Source organism: Salvelinus namaycush, chromosome 13, assembly GCF_016432855.1.
Source record: "Salvelinus namaycush isolate Seneca chromosome 13, SaNama_1.0, whole genome shotgun sequence".
Classification (NCBI taxonomy): domain Eukaryota; kingdom Metazoa; phylum Chordata; class Actinopteri; order Salmoniformes; family Salmonidae; genus Salvelinus; species Salvelinus namaycush.
The window spans coordinates 30284306-30304415 of NC_052319.1; the positions used below are offsets into that span (position 1 = coordinate 30284306).

Below are 20110 nucleotides of genomic sequence, written 5' to 3' on the forward strand. Positions count from 1 at the left end.
TGTGCATTTGGTTTGCTAATTTAGTAGCTAGTTGGCAAAATGTTTAGCCTCTTCTAAAATCAAGCATTCGCTTGGTAACAGCAGTGAATCCCCTCCTGAATCAAAAGCCTTGCTGGCTAATATTCATTTTGTGCGTGCAGCAAACTGAGTAGCATGAGTTACTTGTATAATTTAGGTCAGAAACTGTACAAAATGTTCACAATGTGCTTGTTAGAATTTAGTGTTGTCTATAAGGATTCCTTAGTACATTTTGTTAGCATTTTGGTAAATGAAGTTTTTTGGGCTTTGAAAATTAGCAAATACCTGCAGTCAACTTCTGCAATAGGTAACAGATAAAGCAGAATGTTCATTTTGCCTATTCATTTTGCCTGTTGCCTGAATTTTTCTTCATTTAGCTTTTTCCTTATGAAGCTTGCCCAAAACAGCGGTTTGAGCCAGCCACGTGTGTTTATTTACAAAGAAGCATAATGAGCAAAATGGGAGCTTCGTAACGCAAGTCACTCCTGCAGCGCAACTTAAGTGAGGTGATACACTTGCATGAAATTCACAAGTAATGTTTGCCAGCTACACACACACACAATACCAGTCAAAAGTTGACCTACTCACAAGGGTGTTCTCTTTATTTGTACCATTGTCTACCTTGTAGAGTAATAGCGAAGACATCACAACTATGAAATCATGTAGTAAGCAAAAGTTTTAAAATAGATTTTATATTTGAGACGCTTCAAAGTAACCACCCTTTGCCTTGACAGCTTTGCACACTCTTTGCATTCTCTCAACCAGCTTCATGGGGGTAGTCACCTGAAATGCAATTCAATTAACAGGTGTGCCTTGTTAAAACGTTAATTTGTGCAATTTCTTTCCTTCTTAATGTGTTTGAGCAAATCAGTTGTGTTGTGACAAGGTAGGGGTGGTATACAGATGATGGTCTTTTACCAAATAGGGCTAAGTCCATATTATGGCAAGAACAGCTCAAATAAGCAAACAGATGACAGTCCATCCTTACTTTAAAACATGAAGGTCAGTCAATGAACATTTCAAGAACTTTGAATGTTTCTTCAAGTGGTCGCAAAAACAATCAAGCGCTATGATGAAACTGGCTCTGAGAACCGCCATAGGAAAGGAAGTCGCAGAGTTACCTCTGCTGCAGAGGATAAGTTAATTAGAGTTAACTGCACCTCAGATTGCTGCCCAAATAAATGGTTCAGAGTTCAGGTAACAGACACATCAACTGTTCAGAGGCTGGTTGAAATCAGGCCTTCATGGTCGAATTTCTGCAAAGAAACCACTACTAAAAAGGACACCAATAATAAGAAGAGACTTGCTTGGGCCAAGAAACACGAGCAATGGACATTAGACCGGTGGAAATCTGTCCTTTGGTCTGATGAGTCCAAATTTGAGATTTTTGGTTCCAACCGCCGTGTCTTGTGAGACGCCGAGTAGGTGAACGGATGATCTCCGCATGTGTGGTTCCCCCCTGAAGCATGGAGGTGCTGGTGTGATAGTGCTTTGCTGGTGACACTGTCAGTGATTTATTTAGAATTCAAGGCACACTTAACCAGCATGGCTACCACAGCATTCTGCAGCGATACCTCATCTCATCTGGTTAGCGCTTAGAGGGACAATCATTTGTTTTTCAACAGGACAATGACTCAAAACACTCCTCCAGGCTGTGAAAGAGCTATTTGACCAAGAAGGAGAGTGATGGAGTGCTGCGTCAGATGACCTGGCCTCCACAATCCTGGCCTCCACAATCCACAATTGAAATGGTTTGGGATGAGCTGGACTGCAGAGAGAAGGAAAAGCAGCCAACAGCATATGTGGGAACTCCTTCAAGACTGTAGGAAAAGCATTCCAGGTGAAGATGGTAGAGAGAATGCCAAGAGTGCGCAAAGCTGCCATCAAGGCAAAGGGTGGCTACTTTGAAGAATCTTAAATATATTTTGATTTGTTTAACACTTTTTTGGTTACTACATGATTCCATATGTGTTATTTCATAGTTTTGATGTCTTCACTATTATTCTACAATGTAGAAAATAGTAAAAAGAAACTGAACGAGTAGGTGTGTCCAAACTTGACTGGTACATATGTGGAAAAAGTACCCAATTGTCATACTTAAGTAAAAGACAGCTTAATAGAAAATGACTCAAGTAAAAGTCACCCAGTAAAATACTTTTTGACTTCTACTCAAGTAGTATTTGTTTTTAAATATTTAAGTAACAAAAGCAAAAATAATTTCAAATTCCTTATATTAAGCAATATGAATATATATAATACGGCACCATTTTTAATTTTTACGGATAGATGGGTACACTCAGACATCATTTACAAACTAAGCATGTGCTTAGTGAGTCTGCCAGATCAGAGGCAGTAGGGATGACCAGGGATGTTCTCTTGATAAGTGCGTGAATTGGGCCATTTTTCTGTCCTGCAAAGCATTCAAAATGTAAAGAGTACTTTTGGGTGTCAGGGAAAATGTATGGAGTAAAAAGTACATTATTTTCTTTAGGAATGTAGTGAAGTAAAAGTTGTCAAATATAAATAGTAAAGTACAGATACTTTAAAGTACTAAAGTAGTTGAGGTATTTTTACTTAAGTACTTTACACCACTGTAACAAACTATTAAGTTAACTAAGCTCCGCCAAATAAATTCTCCCCAGCTTCGTTTTGCTAACTTGCTAATGTCATTAAAGTGGCTAACGCTAGCTAGCAAGATCAAGCTTCTTGGTAACAGCAGCAGAGACATTATCCCTGCTGCCTAATATTTGTTTTGTGCATGCTGCAAACTGCGTTTTGAGATACTTGCACAACTTTATGAGCTGGGTTGTCTGTCCTAGTCCTAGTAGTAAATTAGCATTTACCTAGCCTCCGCTATGAGAAGTCCTTGGTACTTGTTAGCATTTTGGTAAGGGATGTTTTTGGGGATTTTATTACATTTGAAAAAACAAACAGCGTTTGTTTACACTACCGGTAATACCGTATATATCCCGGGATGGCACAGGCACAGTATTAAGGTATGGAAATCTGGATACCTCCCAACCCTAGTAATTATCTATTTGTCCAATAATGCTGGGGGAAAATAGGGCAGTCTTTGTCACAGTGCAATTTGTGGATACCAGGATGTGGCTTTTTCACACAGCTTTAGAGAATCCATTAACGATTGCCGAAGAGAACCACTATTGTTGATCTCAGATGTTGTCATCTCCTATCCTACTGCTGCTTTCTCCTTTCTCTCTCACACACAAACACACACACATTTTACTGTACTTGTAAGGACCAATTGATTCCCATTCAAAAGCCTATTGTCCTTAACCTTAATTCTAACTCTAAAAGCTACGCCTAAAATATCAGTTTACCTTGTGATGACCGGCAAAAAGTACTCACCTGTTAGCATTTTCCTTGCTTTATTATTCGTGAGGACTTCTAGTACTCAGAAGTATAATAAAACAGGGAGACAGGTTTATAGTCAAATAAAATTGGCACCGGCTCCAGGAGAATATTAATTTGTTTACCTATTCATTGATGGAAATATCAGTCGATAGAAATACATGACTGGTCAGGTTTATTGGTCTATAGGTTCACTTGCATAATTTAGTGGAAATTTAATTGGCCCGTGTACAGTATATTCGTTATGCAGCTTATTTACCACACGTGTACAGCATACAGGTAGAGCCCTGAAGTGGAGAATCTGTCAGATAGCGCAAGAGCGGCTGCAGCATCTGGTGGTGCTTTTAAGACAACTGGGAACACTGAAAAATTCGAGGTCAAATCATGACGTCAGTGATCTTCAGGTCTGAAAGTCGGAGCTCAAGATAAAGGCCTGAGTTCGTGTTGGAATTCCGAGTTAGATGACCGTTCAAGACGATTTCTCCCAGTCGGAGGTCGTTCCCCCCCCCCCCCAGTTAACTTGAACATGTCATCAAACGGCAACGGAAGGAAGGGTTCGTCAGCATGTCACACCACTGTGCAATGAACTGGAGGCAGTTTGGATTTAGAAAACATATACTTAATTGTTTGAAACCTTTATGTTTAATACGAGGTATGTCTTAACTTGCTTCAAAGTAGACTATCAGATCTCTTTCTAAATGTAATCTCCGTCACATGGAACCGGTAACATGTGTAGTGCACTTTTGACAATGGCGTTTTCTTGCTAATTGCATTATGGAACGAACATTTGCCGTAGCCTACAGTCTTGTGCACATTGCTGCGCTCATTAGGAAATAAGTTTATCTGCATTTTAAGCTAAACGCCTGTTGCATCAGACTTATTTTTTTTAATGTAGCCTAGTCCTACTGGTTGTATGAATTTGAGATCTATCATCCCACAAAGGTCCTAGAGTGTTTTGGAATATGCTATTTCTTTCTCGACAAGATGACCAACAGAATAGGTAGCCTAAACTTTTCTACTATAGTAAATTGACATAGACTAGTGATTTATACATTCGTTACTTTACTTCTTGGCTGAGGAAAAGTAAAATGTGGACAGATATTCTAACATGTTCAAAGTGCACATCTGAATTCGGTAAGAAGGACCACAAATCGTTGCATGTTGTTAAAATTACCATATTCTAAACGTGATTTCTGTCATCCTGAGCACTGTGGGTTGACACACGAATCAGGTTTCGCAACTCAATGCATATGGGTCCGTTAAATTTCTCAAAAGACCGGTAAATAAAAATGTTGCAAATGAAAACCCTGACACACACTCATCTAAAATATAGGAGCAGACGCGGTGGCGACATCTGAGGTACAAGGATCAAACCCTTTTTCAGAGGGATGCTTCATTCCCCGGTGCTCCCTGGCACTCTTCCTATCCCGAGGCTTTTGGTCCAGGCACACGGGGCAGAATGACTCGCTGTGGAGAGCAGCAGACTGCCTTAGTTTCCCCACAGAGACAGCCTCCACCACGGTACTATTCAGAATGGCCATGATGCTTAGATCAGAGATCATTCTCAGGGATAAGAAATAAAACCTCTCTTCCCCTGGCTGTATCTTGGGAGGCTGAGGTTTCACATTAAGCAGAGGAGCTGGAGATGAGAACATGGGTAGGGCTCTACGCCGACTTATTTTTTTTTAAACTTTTTTTTAAGTACAAGGAGCACATGTGCACCGAAGTTGAAGAATATAGGCACACAAAGGAAGTTAGGAGCACAATTCAAAATATTTAAGGTACTCAAGTTGATGGAAGTCTCTAGCTACCATTCCCTGCCATTGTAAGTGATGCTGTGTGTCCCAAAAAGCAATTTAGCAATAGACAAAGAAAACAGTATCCAATATAACAATGTGTCCTACTCCATACCCCAATCCCCATATCCTGCCCCCCCATCCCCATAATAACTAGGGTTGCCAACTTTCTCACTAACAAATAAGGGACAAAAGGTGGCGTGCCAGTGCACAGTGGGTATGGTGCTGTGTGAATGAATGAATATACAGTGTATATCATATTCTTAGTCAATTGGAAAGGCAAAACATTTTTATATTCCATTTAGTCTACTTTACTAAAATTGTATCATTATGTAAACATGTGAATAAACCTCAAAATAAATGATCAAAGAAATCACAACATTTTTAAAACACATTTCAAATGCAAAAGAGGAAAAAGGGGCACGAGTCACTCACCAAGTCTACTTTTTCCATGGATATTTTTTGCTGCTCTTGACTGATTCAAGCAGTCCTTTGTCCTTTTGCATAGCCAGAGAGAAGTCCTTACATGACAAGTCACAGTTCACAAATATTTGAAGTTCATTTTTGATCAGCTCTGTCACAGTGTGACTGCATCTGTTTCTTGAGTCTGACCATTTAAATGGTCATCAGAGAGAAAATCCTCTCTAGAAAGGCATTTGAGCCTGGCACACTGAGGACAAATGAGACAATCCTGAACATGTTGATCAAGTTGGCTTTCCCTAGGTTTTGGAAAACTGCCACCCACTTCTCACTGGTGGATTTTGTGGTATCCTGTCTGGCTTTCTGTATTTCCTCCCGGCTAGTACAAAACTCTTCATAGAGTTGGTCCATACTGACTGTCTGTCATTGAGGGCAACCACCACCTGCTCCAGGTCAGTGAAGGAGAGCTCCTCATAGAGGCAGATCAGTTCCACCATTACATTTTCTGGTGAGAAATCAAACCACTTGTCAATGTATGTAATGAGTGTCATAGAACTTCAAAGTCCTGTTGCTGCTTGGAGTAAGAGCTGGCCAGCTATGCAGGAGACGAGCGACAGTTGGATGAAGAGCGCACCATTGTGTGCAAAGATGTCGCAGAATTTCACTCCATTCAATGGGAAGCAGATACTGAGAAGTGGCTGTAGATCTTGAAAACAATTGTCTCAATATCCACTGACAGCTAATCTCAGGCGTGCTTGCAGGCATTATGAGCTATGTGAGCTGGGCAATTAGCTTTCAGAATGCGATTGTTGCCATTGCTCAATAACTGGTAAACGGAGAGGTGTTTTCTAAAGTTGACATTGGTATTATCTGCTGCATAGGCTGTGATGTGGGTAATATCAAGTTCATGCTTTTCCAGACAGTTCATCAAAGCTTGATGTATGCCATTTGCAGTTTCATCATAAAAGTCAAGTAACTTGCGCTGCACTCCATCAGACACAGAGAAATATCTCACGCACACTGGAAACATGTTTCTATTTCCCTTGTTTGAGGCATCACTGGCAACTGAGAAATACACGGGCTCACCTTCGGTCGGGGACAGATCACCCAAAATATCCCGCACAGTATTTGGTCCCAAAACATTCATTGGAATCATCTCAGCTTTCGTTCTTCCCAAGTGCATCTTCTTCACAACATTTGAGTCATGAAACAAGGCACCTTTGAGCTTAAGACAGTCGGTGCTGTTGTAGCTGAGTCCATGTTTAACCGTATGGTACACATATGAGGCTTAATTTGCCGCGATTTTGTCATTTTCCGAAGGAAAGACGTCACGATGAATGCACCGATATTGCTTGCACCTTTAACTAGCGTGGCCTTCTTTGTGCATTTCTGTGGATGCATGCTGAGTTAGGTTATTCTCCCCTCCATGGCCAATTGAGAATTCCCGACGGCATAAAGTACAGAAAGCTTTCGTTGAGTCACCACTGACGGGCTTAACCCACGTCTGTTTTTGCCTCATTGTTTGTTGTAGCTGCTTTTTTTTTTTTTTCAGGTTTATCCATATTTCCTTGATATGCCAAACCGACAGAATAGAAATTACTTCGCAGAAATTGGCGCGTTTACGCTATACTGTGATTGGATGAATATACGGGACAAGGGAGGTCCCATATGGGACAAACCAATTTAGCCCAACATCAGGGACATCCCGGCTAATACGGGACATTTGGCAACCCTAATAATAGCTGCCATGGCACCGCAACTCTGCCTAAACAAAAGAACTCTGCACATATTTTAGATGATTAAGTGTTTAAATTAGCTTTTTTGTTTTTAATAAGTCATGAAGTGTTGGTTTCGATATGTTTGGTTGTTTTTATTCATAGAGCTGAAAAACTGATGACAAGTCTCCTTGTTTGGTTTGGCTAGCTACATAGCTAGCTGATGGCTAATGTTAGCATTTAAAAAGATGCACCGGCTCCTTGATCAATGACACCTGACTGCATTGTGGAAATGGAAAAGAGCTTGTAGTGAGGATGACTAATGCTACGGACTGATGTATGCTACACATTAGTTGTGGAGGACTACTAAGTCCAGGCTACAGAGAGGTTGAGCTGAGGACGACATCAGGGCCAGCAAGCGAACTGCATCACTATCATCAAATCATCTAGCTCCACTGGGTTGTCAAAAGCACCAGTTTCGTTGTGAAGAAACTGTCCAAAGCTGGCTTCATCACCATCAATTTCATTGTTTCGTTAATCTACCTAAATGTCATGTCTAGTTTGATTTTTCTCTTTATCAGTAGGCCTATACTGCAATTCAGCTTTTAACTGTGAATGTGTAGCCTGCAAGATTAAATGAACACATGAAACAATAAAACCTTCATATAACTGTCTCTCCTGCTTTCTGCCATCCTCCCACAGCTCTCTGTTCGGTCGTGTTCCATCCTTCCATCTGTGTGGGCCCTGATGACATCAGCCCGGATGGACAGTGGGTTTAGAGTTACTCATCTCTAGTCCTGGCCCAGGCATATGCTCTTTAAAATGAGGATTAGGGAGGAATGAGTAAGCCTTCGCTTTTTTACCTCCATTTTTCTCCTGACTATTTACAAGGTAGCGGAAAGAGAATTAACACCAGGGATTTAAGGAACAGCAGAGTGCTGGATTAGCTACCTAGTATTGACACTAGAACCAGAAAGCAAAAGAGGGAGAGCGGGAAGTAGAGAGTGAAAGACGGTAGAGGATTTGCAAACGCAGAGATGCTGTTTTGGGGGTTGACATGAATAATGTAATGCAATGAAACGCTTCCCCTGCACACAGGTGTCTCACCCACGGAAATTACTTCATCCATTGATCTCCTGCTCCGCTTAAAACCTCCCGCTCCACAGAATTAATTACGTCTGGTGGCTTGGAGAGTTTGATGGCTGATTCACAGCGTCTCTCCCTCCATCTCCCCCTTTCTCCTCTCATTACGCCAGGGTCTTCACAGTGCAGCCATCGTCGCTGGTTACTGATAGTGTTTACTTTGAGAATCAGTCATTTGCTTGGGAAAAATCACACCTGTGCTCTGCTCATTTGGAATTGTTTCCCCTCTTTAAGAGGAATAAATGAATGCCAAGCAGGTGGAAGAAGTGTGTGCTAAATACCAAGAGGCGCACTGCAGAATGGATAATGTCCACTGTTCAAGGTTATCAAGTCCAGTGTCTCAGTGTCTCAAACAAGGTAGAGAACATAATGGGTTTATAATCAGGAGCACAGAATTTAACAAAAACCCTCACCCGAAGTTGATAGCTAAAATGTCCCATCTCTGTAGTCAGTGAAAGCAGTCCCTCTCTGGTGAAACCCATTGACGTAGGCCTAAGAGGCAAGTCTGTGCATTTGTTTGCTCTGTATCAAAACTGCTCTCAGAGAGAAGGGCTCTCCTGGGAACGATAGCCTGATGGTATCGATCGAGTGATGCACACAAGTCTAGCTTTACTTCACCTTTAAGTGGAGAGGTCTGACAGATAGTGAATAAAATACATGCTGAGTACAATTGTTCCGTCTTCCTCCTCCACCTTCTTCTCCTCCTTTGTCTTGTGTTCATATAAGCCGCTGCTGGCCATAGACTTCCCGTCCCAGACTTCCCATGACCCACTTGGCATGCCTAAAAGCGAGCGGTGGTGTAACGGACAACAGCACTCCAAGCTTGGCATTCAGGGGTGTGTAATGACATACTTTCCCTGGCTGCTCAGCCATTGTTCCAGCTGGTCACCTGAGCCCCTGGCTGTATGGCCTCATCACAGCATCATGACCTATATGCCTGTGTGACTAATGCCTCTTAACAGCGTTCCTCAGCGCTACAATCCTGGGGACCAACAGGGCTGTACAATTACTCTAGCCCAGAAGTAGTAACACTCATGATTCAATTATCAATCATCAAGCTTGAGGCTAGATGAGTATGATGTGGGCTGCTACAAAATGGTGCTCTACACAGCAAGACCAGTCAACTGAAAAACAAAATGGGAAATTGTGGGTTTTAGATAAGGTGCTGAAATCACAAACCTCTGCTGGAGCCCCAATTTAATTTACTCATCAGCATGTACTAATTATCACACCAGTTGCCAACAACCGCTGAGGTTAATTCCACTTCAATCTCTAAGGTCCTGAATTGAAGGCCATAGAGATCGGATACGGTTTCTAATTCACTGGGCCTCTGTTTGAACTCATTTCCTGAATTGACAGGAGTCATAATGGAATGTAGACTGCAGCTCCGGTCAGTTGGCTGGCAAGTGATGCCACTTGGCTTAAGTGCTGTCCCTGCCAGCCATTGTGTTTTAGAGAGCATTGTGTTACAGTCAGACACACAAACAAGTCTCTCTCTCAAAGAAGCTCGTCATCACCATTAGCGAGCGGGAGCAGCTTGGAGCAGACAAACGAAGGCAAAGTGAGACACTCCAACAGGCGATGACGAGTCAAACACACTGCTCTGCTCAGGCAGGGGCTGGCACCATGGCTGGCTGACACTCTGTCGTCCCTGAGTAATGTGCAGGATCCTGGGAGAGCCTTATCCATTGGTCTCTCCCCTCCCTTAGGGGGTCTGGGCTGATCAGCGCTTTGTGACAGAGCACTAAGTCCATGATGAAACCAGCTTCAGACTGTTTTAGCCATGGGCCCTGCAGTTCATTTACAGCTGAGTCTGACTGCTGCAGCATGGAAAGTGTGTGTGTGTGTGTGTTACTGAATTGATTGGCTTTTCAGCAATGTGCTCTGTACTCATGGATTCTTGGGTTACAGATGTGTCTTTCTCTAGAAATGTGTATAGCCATCATGTTTATCTTGATGGCCTTCTATTAGTCTAGTCATACACTAGTGTACAAAACCTTAGGAACACTTGCTCTTTCCATGACAGACTGGGTGAATACCAAAGCTATGATCCCTTGATGTCACCTGCTAAATCTACTTCAGCCAGAGTAGATGAAGGGGAGGAGACTGGTTAAAGAAGGATTTTGAAGCCTTGAGACATGGATTGTGTATGTGTGCCATTCAGAGGGTGAATGGACAAGACAAAAGATTTGTGCCTTTGAACGGGGTATGGTAGTAGGTGCCAGGCGCACCGGTTTGGGTCAAGAACTGCAATGCTGCTGGGTTTTTCCACACTCAACAGTTTCCAACAGTTATCAAAAATGGTCCACGACCCAAAGGACATCCAGCCAACTTGACACCACTGTGGGAAGCATTGGAGTCAACATGGGTCAGCATCCCTGTGGAACACTTGACAAATTGTAGAGTCCGTTCCCTAACAACTTGAGGCTGTTCTGAGGGCAAAAAGGGGTTGTAACTCAATATTAGTAAGGTGTTCCTAATGTTTTGTACTCTATTTCAACCACATTTCTCTATGGTTGTCTTTCAATAGCCATGTAGCATAGATCTCCCAGTCACGTTAGTCTTGTGTCTCTGGGGTTTTGTTTGTGTTGCACCTTCTCAGACCAGTCTGCCCTTCTCTACCCCTCATCTTACACACACACACAACCGTTTACAGCTTGAGTACATTCTTGGATCGTCAGAAAGACAAAAACCATCTACAGCACATGCATGAGAATCCCAGATCTAGGGCCATTAAGTTGCCTAGCCATTTCATGGATGGCAGAAACTGGTAGGTGGGTGGGGGAGGAGAAGAGACACAGATCTCATGTTTGGCTCCAGAGCCTGAGGAGCCCTGAGAGGAGATCCTCTCTATGGGTCATAAGTGAAAGCAGATGCCCAGCTGTTCCCACACATAATACATTATTCATGAACAGCCAGCAACGCTGACCCGGGTAGTGTATTCACGGAGAGAAATCCCTGCGACATGATAGTCTTTCACCATGGATTCAACCCAGTGAATGAGTTCCCCTAGCGCAACAAACAGTAATGCCAGCTTTCCAACAGTCTAAATAGTGTATGACAACCTGTGACTGTTTGGTGTTCTGCAGGTTCTTTAGTTTTTTTTGTGTGGGGGGGTAAAAAAAAAAGCATGTTAATAAAAAAGAATATGAAAACCAAAGCCTCCCCATTGCTCTGCATGGTGTTCTTGTTTACATCGATTTCACATGATTAACCCCCCCCCCACTGAAGCAGCATATATTGGTAGTAGGCCTAATCATGTATGATGAGATAACAGTACCCATGGTGACCTGGAGGTGTTCAGCTATATTCTGAGAGCCAGTGGATCAGGAACCCATTTTAGAAGTGCAGTCACACACGCATGCTTCCTTCTCAGTGTGAAGGGCTGCCTGTCACTGGTTTCACCAGATCTGCAATCCAATAGGTTTTGTTCCATAAGCTCCTCCGCACCGAGATGTGAGAGGTGTGCGCACGTGTATGTGTGAGTGTAATTAGTCATGGTTCAGTGCAATGCTCACACACACACAGAGCTGCAGATGAATCTAGTCATTCTGTTTGTGTCTGACATGGAGAGAATGAAGCATAGAACAGAGGTATGATTCCTAAGATCACACAAATTATGATAAATCAGCAGGCTGGGGTGTCAGGCTGAACTATGACCCAGAGGAGCTAGCCTGCAATGCTACATGACATGTAGATGAACGGGAGGGAAAGGCCACAGCTGCTGTATACATGCCAACACACTAACAGTAAATGACAAGCCAAGAGGTGAAGGGGTTACCTAGCTACAGCCATGGAAATAAACCTGATTATTAGAGATGCATTGTGAGGTTTATGTAATTACATTTACCTGTGGCTCAGTGCAACCACAGCTCTGGTATCAGGTTTCCTCTGGCAGAGACTGATGCACCTACTACGGAAGACCAGCACACAGACTCTGCGAGTAGGCAATTTTTTTATTCATGAATTGATCCCAACCCTGCTAAGGCTGGTTCGTTCTGGCATGATGACACTGGTTGGGCAAATTGTTCCTTCAAGGGACCAGGTCAATCTCTTACCGACTTGGCAGACAGAGATATTTAAAAAAAATATACAGTACCAGTCAAAAGTTTGGACACACCTACTCATTCAAGGGTTTTTCTTCATTTTTACTATTTTCTACATTGTAGAATAATAGTGAAGACATCAAAACTATGAAAGTACACATATGGAATCATGTAGTAACCAATTTTCTTTACAAATCAAAATATATTTTAAATTTGAGGTTGTTCAAAATAGCCACCCTTTGCATACTAGGAGTTCTCCAAACCAGCTTTACCTGGAAAACTTTTCCAACAGTCTTGAAGGAATACCAACATATGCTGAGCACTTGTTGGCTGCTTCTCCCTCACTCTGCAGTCCGACTAATCCCAAACCATCTCAATTGGGTTGAAGTCTGGTGATTGTGGAGGCCAAGTCATCTGATGCAGCACTCCATCACTCTCCTTATTGGTCAAATAGCCCTTATACAGCTTGGATGTGTGTTGAGTCATTGTCCTGTTGAAAAACAAATTATCGTCCCACTAAGCACTAACCGGATGGGATGGCATATCGCTGCAGAATGCTGTGGTAGCCATGCTGGTTAAGTGTGCCTTGAATTCTAAATAAATCACTGACAGTGTCACCAGAAAAGCACACCCACACCTCCTCCATGCTTCGGGGGGGGGGGAAACACACACCACACATGCGGAGATTATCCATTCACCTACTCTGCGTCTCAAAGACACGGCGGGTTGGGAACAAAAATCTCAAATTTGGACTCTTCAAATTTGGACTCTTCCTCTGCAGCAGAGGTAACTCTGGGTTGTCCTTTCCTGTGGTGGTCCTCATGAGAGCCAGTTTCATCATAGCGCTTGATGGTTTTTGCGGCTGCACTTGAATAAACTTTCAAAGTTCTATACATTTTCCGGATTGACTGACCTTCATGTCTTAAAGTAATGATGGACTGTCATTTCTCTTGCTTATTTGAACTGTTCTTGCCATAATATAGACTTGGTATTTTACCAAATAGGGTTGTCTTCTGTGTAACACCCCTACCGTATCACAACAACTGATTGGCTCAAACACATTAAGGAAAGAAGTTCCACATATTAACTTTTAACAAGGCACACCTGTTAATTAAAATGCATTCCAGGTGACTACCTCATGAAGCTGGTTGAGAGAATGCCAAGTGTGTGCAAAGCTGTCAAGGTAAAGGGTGGCTATTTAAAGAACCTCAAATATATTTTTACTTGTTTAACACTTTTGTTTACTACATGATTCCATGTGTGTTAATCACTAGTTTTGATGTCTTCACTATTATTCTACAAGGTAGAAAATAGTAAAAATAAAAAATCCTGGAATGGGTAGATGTGTTCAAACTTTTGACTGGTACTCTCTCTGTGTGTGTGTGTGTGTGTGTGTGTGTGTGTGTGTGTGTGTGTGTGTGTGTGTGTGTGTGTGTGTGTGTGTGTGTGAGAGAGAGAGAGGAGGTCGACCGAATATGATTTGTCAACGCCGATACCGATTATTGGAGGATCAAAAAAAGCCGATACCGATTAAAATCGGCCGATTTTTTTTTATTTGTAATAATGACAATTACAACAATACTAAATGAACACTTTTAGTTTAACTTAATACATCAATAAAATCAAATTAGCCTCAAATAAATAATGAAACATGTTCAATTTGGTTTAAATAATGCAAAAAAAAAAAGTGTTGGAGAAGAAAGTAAAAGTACAATATGTGCCATGTAAAAAAGCTAACGTTTCAGTTCCTTGCTCAGAACATGAGAACATATAAAAGCTGGTGGTTCCTTTTAACATGAGTCTTCAATATTCCCAGGTAAGAAGTTTTAGGTTGAGGTTATTATAGGAATTATAGGACTATTTCTCTCTATACCATTTGTATTTCATATACCTTTGACTATTGGATGTTCTTGTCTGCACTTTAGTATTGCCAGTGTAACAGTATAGCTTCCGTCCCTCTCCTCGCCCCTACCTGGGCTCGAACCAGGAACACATCGACAACAGCTACCCTCGAAGCATCGTTACCCATCGCTCCACAAAAGTTAATTAGAATTCGCTGTGCTTCAAGCATTGAGCTGTTTATGACTTCAAGCCTATCAACTCCCGAGCTAGTTAGCGGGGTGCGCGCTAATAGCGTTTCAATCGGTGACGTCACTCGCTCTGAGACCTTAAAGTAGTTAACTAATACCGATTTTAAATCGGTATTTTCCAAAGGGGAAAAACTACTTTAAAGTCTCAGAGCGAGTGACGTCACCGATTGAAACGCTATTAGCGCGCACCCCGCTAACTAGCTTGGGAGTTGATAGGCTTGAAGTCATAAACAGCTCAATGCTTGAAGCACAGCGAAGAGCTAATGGCAAACGCACAAAAGTGCTGTTTGAATGAATGCTTACGAGCCTGCTGCTGCCTACCACCGCTCAGTCAGACTGCTCTATCAAATCATAGACTTAATTATAACACACAGAAATACAAGCCTTAGGTCCTTAATATGGTCAAATCCGGAACCTATCATTTCGAGAAAAAAAAACGTTTATTCTTTAAATCATCCCCCGTTTGGCGAAGTTGGCTGTTTTTGTTAGGAATAAATAGTCTTCACACAGTTCGCAACGAGCCAGGCGGCCCAAACTGCTGCATATACCCTGACTCTTTTGCACAGAACGCAAGAGAAGTATTTCCTGAGGGGATTTTTTAATCCTCCTTGTACTCATTCAGGGCCCGTTTGAACACTGTCCTCACTAACACACGATGACAATGTTTTGCTAATGGCTTGAGTCAGCTGTTAAAAAAATGCAAAGCCGAATATATTTCCATAAGCTGTGAGCGACAAAAACACAGCCAAGGAAAAAATAAAAAACAAATACAAACTAATGAATGGTTCTGGGAGGTTAAACGCAGAGTGCTCATTCAAAATTCTTCATGTAGATTAACTAAACACTAACCATATCCCACCCCCTCAAACCCCACCTGTTAAGCCAATTTCAGTTGGCAGTGATGTCATTGTCTGAGGCTGCCACCAACACTATTACCTTCTTTCAATGAAAACTAAACTCCTCTACAGTAAGCGACTGAAACATAGCAAAACCCTCTACAGTAAGCGACTGAAACATAGCAAAACCCTCTTTACTTCAGCTATACAATAGTGACTACTGCAGTGTTGTTCACACTGACATGTAGCCGACCACTTATTTCTGATCCCGGCCTCATCTCTTCCCAGGCATCAAACAGCAATTAATATTTTATTTTGGGCAGGCCACGTCAACGTAAGCTATGGCAAGTTATCTGACAAACAGAAAAATAAAAACACGCCTCAGAGGTGGTGACAGAGGTCCCTGCAGAGCGAGCAGTAGAGAAAAAGCTTTTAACACTTACTGCTCTCTACATCTAACGACTGCTTCACAAATGCCCACAATACACCTGTCGGGACAACTCCACCTTACCCACCTCTCACAGGCAAGCAAACAGCAACCTACAGTAAACAGGGGCCCTGATTTTTGTGATAAATAATTTACAGGTAAATCTAAACGTTACAGTAAGTTAAAAGTTAGGGGGAAAACAAGGGGCACGCTAGTTACTAAAATACTATAGTGCTAGTAGTGCCCAACTTTCATTCTTTGTGAAGCACTTGTCAACTCCAGCAGATTCACCGCAGAAAGTATGTGTGTGTTCATTCACCAGTTCAATGAGTTGAACACAGTCAGTAGAGACAAATGTCAGTCAATGGTGATTGCAACCTCTTTTTGCAATGTTCTCCAATTTGCCAGGTTTGTCTCCCAATCAGGAACACATCAGCTGCACTACAAGTTCAGTCTTACACAACCTGTACACAAAGTAATTAACCAAAAGCTAGGTGTAAGAATCTAAAGCCTTGCAGGCCTTAATGCTCAAATAAGTTATTTTTCAAATCCGTTTTGGAATACTGGCTGTCCAAACAGCAAGTTACAAGTGACCAAATCAGATGTGTTGTGTTCAGACAGCAGTCATTTGATGACATGGCAATGCTAGTTGTCATAGTAAAGACGGATGTGTAAGCAGTGTAGGCTGATTAGTTTGCGACATAACTTCTGAGTGCACCACCAAAGTGACGGTGCATGCCATGGACATGTCCCAATTGCTTTGAATGTTCAAAATCATAGTGCAAAAACTCTTAAAGCCTCAAAAGGATGATCAAACTTTTAAAACAAGTCCTTTATGTCTAGCCACAGCAGTCAACTAGTTAGGTAGCTATTTAGCATTCCAGCACATTCACTCATCTTTTTGTAAACAATTAACAAGCTTCAAATCAAACTTTATTTGCCACATGCGCCGAATACATGTGTAGACCTTACAGTGAAATGCTTACTTACAAGCCCTTAACTATTATTGAACTGCACTGTTGGTTAACAAAATATTTACCAAATAAACTAAGTAAAAAAGAATAAAAAGTAACAGAAAAAAACTAATAACGGTACCGAGAAAAAACTAATAACGGTACCGAGTCAATGTGCGAGGATACAGGTTAGTCGAGGTAATTTGTACAAGTAGGTAGGGGTGAAGTGACTGTGCATAGATAATAAACAGCGAGTAGCAGCAGTGTAAAAAACAAATGGGTGTCAATGTAAATAATTCAGTGGCCATTTGGTTAATTGTTCAGCAGTCTTATGGCTTGGGGGTAAGAAGCTGTTAAGGAGCCTTTTGGTCCTAGACTTGGCATTCCGGTACCGCTTTCCGTACGGTAGAAGAGAAAACAGTCTATAACTTGGGTGACTGGAGTCTGACAATTTTATGGGCTTTCCTCTGACACTGCCTATTATATAGGTCCTGGATGGCAGGAAGCTTGGCCCCAGTGATGTACTGGGCCAAACGCACTACCCTCTGTAGTGCCTTACGGTCAGATGCCGAGCAGTTACCATACCAGGCTGTGATGCAACCAGTCAGGATGCTCCCGATGGTGCAGCTGTAGAACTATTTGAGGATCTGGGGACCCATGACAAATCTTTTCAGTCTCCTGAGGGGGAAAAGGTGTTCTCGTGCACTCTTCACGACTGTCTTGGACCATGATAGCTCGTTGGTGATGTGGACACCAAGGAACTTGAAACTCTCGACCCGCTCCATCCACTACAGCCCCGTCGATGTTAATGGGGGCCTGTTTGGCCCGCCTTTTCCTGTAGTCCACGATCAGCTCCTTTGTCTTGCTCACATTGAGGGAGAGGTTGCTGTCATGGCACCACACGGCCAGGTCTCTGACCTCCTCCTTATAGGCTGTCTCATCGTTGTCGGTGATCAGGCCTAGCACTGTTGTGTCGTCAGCAAACTTGATGGTGTTGGAGTCGTGTTTGGCCACGCAGTCGTGGGTGAACAGGGAGTACAGGAGGGGACTAAGCACAGCCCTGAGGGGCCCCAGTGTTGAGGATCAGCGTAGCAGACGCGTTGTTGCCTAACCTTACTACCGGGGGTAGCCTGTCAGGAAGTCCAGGATCCAGTTGCAGAGGGAGGTGTTTAGTCCCAGGGTCCTTAGCTTAGTGATGAGCTTTGTGGGCACTATGGTGTTGAACTCTGAGCTGCAGTCAATGAACAGCATTCTCACATAGGTGTTCCTTTTGCCCAGGTGGGAAAGGGTAGTGTACAGTAGAGTGCGACAGATTGCGTCATCTGTGGATCTGTTGGGGCGGTATGCGAATTGGAGTGGATCTAGGGTATCCGGGAGAATGCTGTTGCGAGCCATGACCAGCCTTTCAAAGCACTTCATGGCTACCAACGTGAGTGCTACGGGGCAGTAGTCATTTAGGCAGCTACCACATGTTCTTGTCAAATTCAGAGTAGCTAGCAAGCAACGAGATATACCAAATAATCTAAAAACGACTTGGTCAAATAAATCTAATTTGTCCATTCAGACAAGTCGCACGGACAGGAATCAGATTTGTATCGGATTTCAAACCACCTTCATAGATGGTTTGAAATTAGAGGTCGACCGATTATGATTTTTCGACGCCGATACCGATTATTGGAGGACCAAAAAAGTCGATACCGATTAAATCGGCCGATTTTTATTTATTTATTTGTAATAATGACAATTACAACAATACTGAATGAACACTTATTTTAACTTAATATAATACATCAATAAAATCAATTCAGCCTCAAGTAAATAATGAAACATGTTCAATTTGGTTTAAATAATGCAAAAACAAAGTGTTGGAGAAGAAAGTAAAATTGCAATATGTTTTATGTAAGAAAGCTAACGTTTCAGTTCCTTGCTCAGAACATGAGAACATATGAAAGCTGGTTGTTCCTTTTAACATGAGTCTTCAATATTCCCAGGTAAGAAGTTTTAGGTTGTAGTTATTATAGGACTATTTCCCTCTATACCATTTGTATTTCATTAACCTTTGACTATTGGATGTTCTTATAGGCACTTTAGTATTGCAAGTGTAACAGTAGCTTCCGTCCCTCTCCTTGCTCCTCCCTGGGCTCGAACCAGCAACACAACGACAACAGCCACCATCGAAGCAGCGTTACCCATGCAGAGCAAGGGGAACAACTACTAGAAGGCTCAGAGCGAGTGCGTTTGAAACGCTATTAGCGCGCGCTAACTAGCTAGTCATTTCACTTCGGTTACACCAGCCTCATCTCGGGAGTTGATAGGCTTGAAGTCATAAACAGCGCAATGCTTGACGCACAACGAAGAGCTGCTGGCAAAACGCACAAAAGTGCTGTTTAAATGAATGTTTACGCGCTGGCTTCTGCCTACCACCGCTCAGTCAGATAATTGTATGCTCAGTCAGATTATATGCAACGCAGGAAACACTAGATAATATCTAGTAATATCATCAACCATGTGTAGTTAACTAGTGCTTATGATTGATTGTTTTTTATAAGATAAGTTTAATGCTAGCTAGCAACTCACCTTGGCTTACTGCATTCGCGTAACAGGCAGTCTCCTTGTGGAGTGCAACGAGAGAGAGGCAGGTCGTTATTGCATTGGACTAGTTAACTGTAAGGTTGCAAGATTGGATCCCCCGAGCTGACAAGGTGAAAATCTGTCGTTCTGCCGCTGAACAAGGCAGTTAACCCACCGTTCCTAGGTCGTCATTGAAAATAAGAATGTGTTCTTAACTGACTTGCCTAGTTAAATAAAAGGTATAAAATATATATAATTTAAAAAAAATAACAATAATAATGGGCAAATCGGCGCACAAAAATACCGATTTCCGATTGTTATGAAAACTTGAAATCGGCCCTAATTAATCGGCCATTCCGATTAATCGGTCGACCTCTATTTGAAATGTGCATTGAAACATCCGATTCCATATGCTTTTTGACTGTTCAGACTGCATGGAACATAACATATTCGAATACGCAAAAAAATATGATTTGAGTCGCTTTAAACTGCCTGTGTGAACAAGGTTGAGAGTTACCCAGATGCATAAAGGCTACAGGAGTTCTTATTGTGTTGGTTTCAGTGGCCATCCCTCACCCCTAGGTATGAAATGCAGAAGACACATTTCAGTTGAATACATTCAGTTGTACAACTCACTAGGTATCTCCCTTTCCTTTCCCACCTGGCTTTTTAGAGTCATGTGACTGTACTCCGGTAGCTCTTGAATAAGATCTGTGGACACACAAT

At 42.3% G+C, this 20110-nt stretch overlaps 1 protein-coding gene across 1 annotated transcript in view; it reads right to left on the bottom strand.

The window, feature by feature from the left end:
* The window catches only part of LOC120058081 (mannosyl-oligosaccharide 1,2-alpha-mannosidase IB-like), a 128967-nt gene that overhangs the window by 106539 nt on the left and 2318 nt on the right, over window positions 1-20110 (bottom strand). The window lies entirely within an intron of this gene.